At 36.3% G+C, this 9120-nt stretch overlaps 1 long non-coding RNA gene and 1 pseudogene across 1 annotated transcript; both read right to left on the reverse strand.

Annotated features, from left to right (window-relative positions):
* Positions 1-2798: 2798 nt before the first annotated feature.
* Positions 2799-3521, reverse strand: LOC132069317 (uncharacterized). The gene is made up of 2 exons (XR_009417739.1): positions 3417-3521; positions 2799-3094 (listed from the first exon to the last, which is right to left on the reverse strand). It is a non-coding gene; the product is annotated as an uncharacterized LOC132069317 (long non-coding RNA).
* A 106-nt stretch (positions 3522-3627) lies between these two features.
* LOC132031675 (uncharacterized) lies at positions 3628-9088 on the reverse strand (annotated as a pseudogene).
* Positions 9089-9120: the final 32 nt, after the last annotated feature.

Genomic DNA, 9120 nt, shown 5'->3' on the forward strand with positions numbered 1-9120 from the left:
AAGTTTTTTGGTCTTCATTTTTTTTTTCGGCCTTTTTCCCCTTCCTTTTTTTTTCTCCATTTTTCTAAGTTTCGGAGAGAAAATGATGAAGATGATTAAGCATTTTTTGTGTCCATATTTTTACTACCCCTATGGCCCCCCCACACAGGGCCACCCTTGACCTTTTCAGAAATATAAAGTTTAAAAAATTTTCCCTTTTGAAAATTCTCATGAAATGTCCAACTTACCATAATTCATTTTTAACCCCCAAAATTTTTTTTCTTTTTCCAAATTTATCCCCCCAACCAATAAAAAGATAATACAAAAATTTTAACAAAATCAAGAAATTAAACCTTGTCCTTAACTTATTAGACTAACTCGATTATCCCTGTAAAAAATAGGGGAATAACACTAAAGCAACTTTAACCCAAAAAAAAAATAAGTTAGCCTATCCCAATTTTTTTTTTTTTTTTTTTGGCTTATAAGGTTTTTTCCCAACTTATAAGGCTTATTTTGCCCCCCAAATTTTTTTAGAGATGACGTTAGTAAGTTAGTACAAAAGCAATATTACTATGAGAAAAAAGATATGAAAACCCCTCTTAGGTTATGTGATTAAGTGATCCCCGATGTATGTATGATATAATTTTGAAAGTGTAGGGGAGTTTGGGGTTAGTTTTTCCCAAAACCTTGTTTGGGGCTTGAATTTTCCCTAAGTGTGATTCATGCTATAGTTCAAAGATAGTAAAACCCCAAATAGAGCGATGGGGGAAAAAGTTAAAAAATCCTTTATGCTTCACTTTAGCCCCGAGAAGAATTAGAGAATATGATGTGGTTTTAAAGAACATGTGAGTAAGTTTGAATAGACACGGGAATTAGAAATTTTCAAAAGTTAATAGAAGACGTTTTGAGTTACTTAGTCAAGTTAGCACTAAAAAGGAAACGTCCGAATACAGAAGGCGTGTTAAAACCCCAAAGGGGTTTAAGTTAAATTTGTGTCGAAATTGGTGGAAGAAAACCATTTAAGAGAAGGAGAAGTACAAGAAGAGTCTTTAAGATTTAAAGAAAAGATTTTTCCCCCAAGGCAAACTAGTATGCCGTATGTACATTAGAAACCCGTTCATTTAAGTAATCCGGATTTTCCCGGTAAGTAAGACTTGCTTGAAGAGTAAGCGAAGAAATGGGTCGTCGATATTTTAGAGGAAATTGGTGGAACCAGCAGATGACCAACATCGCTAACTCGAGAGATCTAACGAGCTTTAAACGTCGGCTGCGAACTAAGGGGAAATCGTGTGATAGGTGCGTGAATACGTTTTGTCATCTTGTTGAGATCAAGTACTAGGTAATTATGTTATGAGATAAAGTTCTAGATCGAATAGCGGGTTTTAGGGTATAACGGTTTCAATTCCAGAGTAATTCATGTACTATGTGGTACTAATGCCCGGACGTACTCTCTCGTGCCTTTCGTACCCATATCGTTCCCATGTTAGAGCTTTACACTCACGTTTAAGATACGAAATTAAGACTTCATACGGTATTTGTACGGGGAATGTGTGTTACTTTAAATGTCTGGCACTTTCTGATGCCATGTCTAAAGTTAAAACCCTCATTCAGGCTCTCCACGTATCTATCATGCTTATACTCATGTCCATGTTCATAGTATCTAAGTGCTTTTCAAATCGGTGATGATGCTGACCCACGTGATTATGTTCGCCATGTTACCACGTACTCGTGCCCCAACCATTTCATTGTCATCCCACTTATAGTGTATCGTAACAATGATGTTGTTAGATTATAGTGAAGGTGAACCAAGATGGATGTCCTACCCATGATTATGTAATTCGTCTTTATGTTTCTTTGGATAATGTTTCAAACCATCTCAAAGGATGCCCTTATCTTTTTCGAAGTACCGATGCCATTTTTATGTTCAAAGTGACTTTCTACCCTTGTCTTAGATTCTCGAACCTAATTATTCATGCCTATAATCTATTTTTCATGAGCCTTATTTATAACAAGTGGCAATACTCACGGTGAAGTAAGAGTAAACTATGTTGAATCGTATCCCATCATTTCAAAGATATCTAAGTTCTGAGTAATACTTTATCCATGCCTTACATCTATGAGTACCCAAGAGTGAGCCTACAATTATACTCCCGACGCAAATCAAACTTATGTCTTATTAATAGCTCAATACTCATGAAATTAGGTCCGGACGTCACGATATGCATCCATGATGTACTCATGTAAATGTCGTGTCGCTTCGGGCGTCATGCCCCATGTCATCTTATTCACGCCATGCTATACGAATCACGTTCCCATATACACATGTTCCACGTTACGACCTCCACGCACCATGTCATATGCTCTGTTCTCTAAAGCAAAGTATCTCATGAATAGTACCAATAATTCCTTTTCTCTCGAGTCCTCTATAATTCGCTCACGAGAATGAGCAAGATGAGCTAAGGTATTCATAATCATGATTAACAGCCTAACAAGATAATCAAAAGTAAGGTGCAAAAAGTAACTGCATTCCTATATTCAAACAACATGTAGGGCGTGAGACGATAGGTATACGCTGACGCTTCAGCCCCTACCTCTAATGTTTCCGATCGACTATCGCTCGAAGTAAAAGCATTTAGAAGCAGTTTGAAAAAGAAAACGGGAGCGAAGAAACCATGCCAAAAAATATTGAAGAAAGCATGACAGAGCACTTCAACAAGCTACATAAAAGCAAGGAGAGGCCAAATTTACCCGGTAAATTGTTTATATTTATCCTCCGTTTGACTTGTCAAATAGTTTTCCTTTCGTTACAAATATGATCAAATATGAATATAAAGTTCTTAATACAACTAAGACAACTCTGATAAATATTACAACCAAGTAAATATAGTGTCACAAGATTGTAACCTAACAGCGTGGTGGGAAGATAATAAAACACCAACATTTAACACTATCCAAAGCAAAGAAACGATATTACAAAAATAAATATCTCACACCCACTATCCTCCCCATTAATGCTTTATGCACATATGGAAAACCTATGCAGAACTTGGAAAACAAAAGAATCTGCAGACTGGTTGATACTTCAAAAGCCCCGTGCAAAAATGACACAACTGATCTGCAAATAAAGATGAAATAAACTCAACGTCACACACAGCAGTTAATACTATAATTGTGAAAAAACTGCAAAATCTGATTGAAGAAGATGATAGATAACCCACTATGTTCCCATAATTTTCTCTTCCTGTACTATTTTATTAGAAACTACTCATGACATTTTTTATTCACTATTAAGTATTTGGCTCTGGCTATCTAGTTCTATGACAGCTAATCTTATATCTTTTTACTCATTCAACGAGAAACGAAGAAGTGTTACCAAAGCATCCATAAATTAACTTCGCCCCAGGTAAACAAAGTAGGCAAATAGCCAAATGTTATACCTGCAAACTGTAAGGCGCTTGATTTCTGATGAAAGCATTTTATCACTCTCGCCCTACTTGTCTGTGTGTGCCTCTGACTTGCGACGTGAATGGTGGGATTTACCATTTCGAGGATTTTCGCCTTGTACTGTTATAAATAATAAAAGACAAGACAATTCTGAGCCTCATTGAAAGAAAACATCTGCAGACACTTTGAGATATAGAAGGTAGATCATTGTGAAAACGCAAATAAGGAGCAGAGTAAAGTGTGCCAACCAGAAAATGGCAGAGACAAAAGTTTGAACAGAATTATAACAGGCAGAGCCAACACCGCTGAGGCCTACACCACATAAGATCAGTAGAAATCTTAAAAGAGATCATCAAAGTTGAACTAAAAGGAGGACAGGATGGCAAGACCATAGAATATGACTGTCAGATACGTACAGCAAACCAGATAAACTCCTTTGTTGCAAGAGGTCTTGTAAGCTCATGTTTCCTTTCAGTGTCTCATCGACTGTGCCTTGCAGCTTCAAAATAGCATGAAACATTGATTTAGAATTGATGGGCCAAGACAATTTAAATACTATAACCAAAAATGCGTGATAACAAAGGCATTTGCTACTTAATTGATACTTCCACTAGATCATTCAAATCAAAGATCAGAACAAAAATATCCTCATTAACTCTTCTGACAGTGATATAAGTTCATACCTCTTCCGACAAAAATGACCATTTCCTCATCCAATGAATTAAGACATGATAAACATAGACTAATTTGTACTCATTGAACCTCATTTCCCTTGTCCCTAGTTGCATAAAGGTCTGTTTGTCCGTTCCATTTGACAATACCAAGGGAAGGATCTACTTTTAATACAGAGCTCATGCACTCTTCATCAACTGATTTCGCAAGACATCTCGCGGAGTTAATTTGGATAATTTAGTAGCTTAAGCAAATGATTCTAAAAAGACTACTCTCTTTTTGGATAATTTAAAAAAGCTCACGCACAAATCTAAAAGCTAAACCACAAAAGCATTCGGAAATCGGAAATTGTTGGGAATACACACTGGAAGCTCATGCACTCTTCATCAACTGATTTCGCAAGACATCTCGTGAGTTAATTTGGATAACTTAGTAGCTTAAGCAAAATGATTCTAAAAAGACGAGCCTCTCCAGCCTAAGAATACAGACGCAGCAAGAAGACAGGCAGGAAATGTAACTTAAGAGTCTACCGGTTTTTGGGGTTTACGATTATCTAAATACATGAGAAACTGATGCAGTAGTAAAAATACTGGAAAAGTCTAGAAAGAGACAATGACTTGTATACTTCTCCCCCAATCACAAATACACCTCTGTGAGATCTGGAATATTTGAGGGACTAAAAACACACCTGACGGTGGTATACTGTTGCAGACTCAAGGAACTTCCCATAATGATGAACTGCACATCTGTATAAGGCTCTTTACAGCAACACGGACTTTTTCAACATGAGGTTTTGTAGCAGTGGCAACCTGATCAATGTATGGCTTGCTGATTTTCTTAAGTTCCTGTAAAAAACTATGTCACATCACATCACATACAAAAACCGGAAAAATAGGCAGAGAAGTTGTACATTTGATGAATGTACAACAGGAAATTATATTTTTTATTGTACATATTCTTGATGGACCAGAAATTGTTATTCATTTTTAAATTAACAGGTAGTGAGGGATGTTACCTGAACGTGAGTTCTGCTAGTTCCTGAACCTTGACAATATGTGGAGTTATGGCGCCTTTAGATGTCTCATAACTCTCTAATCCTTTGGTCTTTACCAATTCCACATGTGGCTTGAGGTTAGTGGTCATCACCACCCATTGTTCCTTCACAGCTGGCATCCATTTCTTCAAATAGTAGAACAGCAAACACGAGAAAACTACTAAGATCCTCTATCTTGATCTTAAAATATAACACGAAAAACTAGCTAAGATTATGAATGTATCTACATCTAAAACTAACAAAGTGTCTTTCCAATTCTAAAGTCATCTTACTCCCCACTTTTAGCTTGTCCTACTTTCATTTTCCTCCTCCAGAATCCTAGGTGACTTATGCCATTTACAAGATAAGAGGACTCACCTCGTGGTAAGAATAGATATTTGTTTTTTTTAATCGTTTAAAGATACTATGTTAAAAGAAAATCTCAAATTAGTCTAGGTTTCGTGTTCAGTACTTATTTCCATAAAGAGACGAGTATGAATTAAGGCAATAAGATACTCGTTCTATGTACGTCCGTTAGTTTTGGCGGTCTACTATCTCAGCACACGGTATCAGAATTCACAAGAAGAAACAATAAGATTAGTTTTTTGGCGGTCTACTATCTCAGCACACACGGTATCAGAATTCACAAGAAACAATAAGATTCTATAACGTCTTTATTAATTCTTGCAACAACAGGAACTTCCAGATAAATCTAGTGTTGTCCTCATTGCAATTTGCTGAACCTTGATAAGAGGTTTAGGCATCAAACTGTCAATTAATCATCATATACCCACATAATGTAGTGACTTCTCTTTATGTTAAATGCGTAACACAAAATGATGAGAAATAGAGAAGGAAAAAAATGGTATAACCCAAAAAGAAGTAACTACTCTATCGTTTTCAATTTATATGACACTTAACCATTTTGGGACATTCTAAAGGGTTTGACATCATCCCATTTCCTTTTTTTCAATTTATATGACACTTAACCATTTTGGGACATTCTAAAATAGTTTGACATCATCCCATTTCTGACTTTCACAACTTCCAGGAGTTCATTAAATTAATTAAATTAATGTGGTAATAAAAGATTCAGATGTTAAATGATGCAAAACTGACTTACTGTTTTCACTGTTTCTACATGTGGCAGCCCATACCTCAGCTTGGGCCTTCTTCTCAACTGCCTAAAGCAAGTAAAGAAGAGTAAACAGGATAGATTAGTAATTCAAACAAGCATTCATTCAATAATCAATGGTTAACAGGATCCACTAGCAACAAGACGTGTACCTTCTGTATCATTATGTCCATAGCAGGTTTTCCGTGCTCCTGCCAATGCTTCTCCAAAAGAGACTGAAATTCACAGCACAGTCAGCAATCCATTTACAATAAGGTTAGTTATGATTCTTCAAAATACCTTGTAGTGATTCAAATGATCTGCCAGCCAACGTGGAAGCCATGCCCCATGCACCTGATTTTTAGCAAAAGGAAAGAGCCAAGTTAACATTTATATTCACAACTAAATCGACATACATCACCACAAGCCAGACACAACTTCCACACATCACAACTCCATAAACCAAGCAAGAGGGAAAACAGAAGGGAAACTACAACAACCACTCTTTCCTCCTAAAGGATCTTTATGACTCTGATAGTCCAATTCTAGACGAGCTCATGACAACCCACAAAATTTGGAAGAATTTGCTAAAATTTCAAATTACAAGAAACTTCAACATTTTTTGCATGCTATCCATAAATCAACAGAAACCAAAAAGCATCTCTACCAGCTGTCAATGATTTAAATAAAAGAAGATTGGACTTGATTATCCCACCTTAGGTCATTATGACTAGTATCATCCTTCCATTATTCTTCCCTTCAACCAATATCACCCACTTACGGGACAGCCATCACGCTATAATACAAATGGTATAGACCAAATCTATCATCACGTTTCTTTTCCCTTTTAGCCATCAATTATAAAATTACTCCAGCAACAAATCCACAGGCTAAAGATCAACATCACTACCACCACATTAACCCTTACAACTAAAACTACCCATCCAGCTGTCCATAAAACTACTGATATCCCCAGTTCCAACATACACGAACTAATACAACTAGCTAACCCATAAAACCGGCATATCAAACTCTTTAACACAATATGAATGGAAGCCCGAAAGCACCAAGATACCATGGTAGATAGAAACATTAAGATGAATCACAGCATTAGTCAGGTAGCTGCAAAATTGAGATGGAACCTCCTATCTTCAATAGTATCATAATCCTGAATTCACATGATAAGACATAGGGGCTACAACATCTACCTCCATGAGCTCCTTCATCTTCGATGTGGCTTCAAACCTTGCTCTAATCATTTCCTCCTGAAAAAGCAAAATTGGGAGGCTTTAGTAATTGTTATCCACCACACAAGCTTCAGAACTTTTGAGCTGTTTCCTAATATCAAGAGCACCTCAGCAAGTTGAAGAGCTCGTTCAGTTTTTTTCAGTTTCTCCTTCTGTTCATCAATGGTCTTTGAGCTGCATAAACCAAATAGAAACAAAATAACTTCACAGTTAGCTGAAATATGACACGTAGCTAGCAAAACTAAATTGGACCAAAGAATTACAAGAGAGTAAAAGATCATTCTAGACACCCACATGGCAATTTAAAGTCTGTCTAGTAGCAGAATGAAATCAAATGTGTAACTGATAACCAGCAGCTTAAGTTTCAAAAATACTTCATTGTTCATAAAAGTTTCATAGTATCTTCAAGAAAACAGTCATCACGCTTACTCATGTTCAAAATTCTCACATGACATCATCTCGAGATACGAAAGGAGAAGGCATCTTTCTTCTTTTTTCTTTTTGAAAGGAGATAAGAGAGCCGTTTTTTAAAACAAGATTTGGTTCCCATCAAAATTTTCATATACATTGCCACGCACTTGAGACTAAAAGCAAAGAACTGTAACTGGGTATTCTATACCACCAATTTAAATGTCAGCCAAAGATAAGTACAACAATATGTAAGCATTTTGTCCTTTCAAAATTCCTGTCATTCAAAGGGTTTTTTTTACCATCTGATTCTTCCTTTTCCAACGTTCTTTTCTCTATTTGTAGGACCATCCGGCTGATTTGACTGCTCTTTCAGCTTCTGTATTTCCAAATTGTAATACTACCTAACTCCACTATAATCAGTCTCTTAAGGAGGCCAACATTCTACTTGATAGTCTCTTTTTAAAAAAAAAAAAAAAAAAGTAAAAACTTGATATTTTCCAAGTAACTTTTGGACTCAATTAATTACAACAATGCAACTGCAGCATCTTGTTTATGCTCTAAAAATGAGTACATGAAGGTGTTTGCTGAGGCACGCATTCCAATCCTATGCTACCTCAGGCTTCCTTTGTTCTACATTGTCATAATGTTGACTCCTTAATTGCCTATATTGTTACAAGTCATCCACCTGCTAGAATAACTACTGTAGCGAATAATCAAGACATAGACAACACACTTACAAAGAAAAGAGAAAAGAAAGACAATGAGCTACTTATTATTTTATTTTATTTTTTAAAAAAGTAAAGCAGATCAAAAGCTTACCTTGCCAACCTTCAAATTTAACTCAGACACTCTTTTCTCGGTGTCACCTTTATGAGCTTCGAAGTCTCTTTTCTCCTTATTCTTCATTTCAACTTCCGCTTTTAGTGTCTCAAGCTGCTTTTCAAGCTGATCAGCTCGTGCCCGAGCTTTTCCAACTTGCTCCTCAGCATCTAGTGCTCCCTTTTTCTAGACAAAACAATACAACTTAAGAGGCTACAACTTACATCAACACTGTTAAAACATTTTCATGAAACTAAAATAGCATACAAAAGCCGACTTGCTAATTTGAGAGAATCACCTGTAGAATATCAGATGACAATGACAACCTTCTCCGACTTTTTTTATTTTTTTTCTTGCAGGGTCCCCCATCCTTTCCTTCACCGATCTCCTAACGGGGTTTA

The sequence above is a fragment of the Lycium ferocissimum genome, chromosome 9, assembly GCF_029784015.1.
Source record: "Lycium ferocissimum isolate CSIRO_LF1 chromosome 9, AGI_CSIRO_Lferr_CH_V1, whole genome shotgun sequence".
Taxonomy (NCBI): Eukaryota; Viridiplantae; Streptophyta; class Magnoliopsida; order Solanales; family Solanaceae; genus Lycium; species Lycium ferocissimum.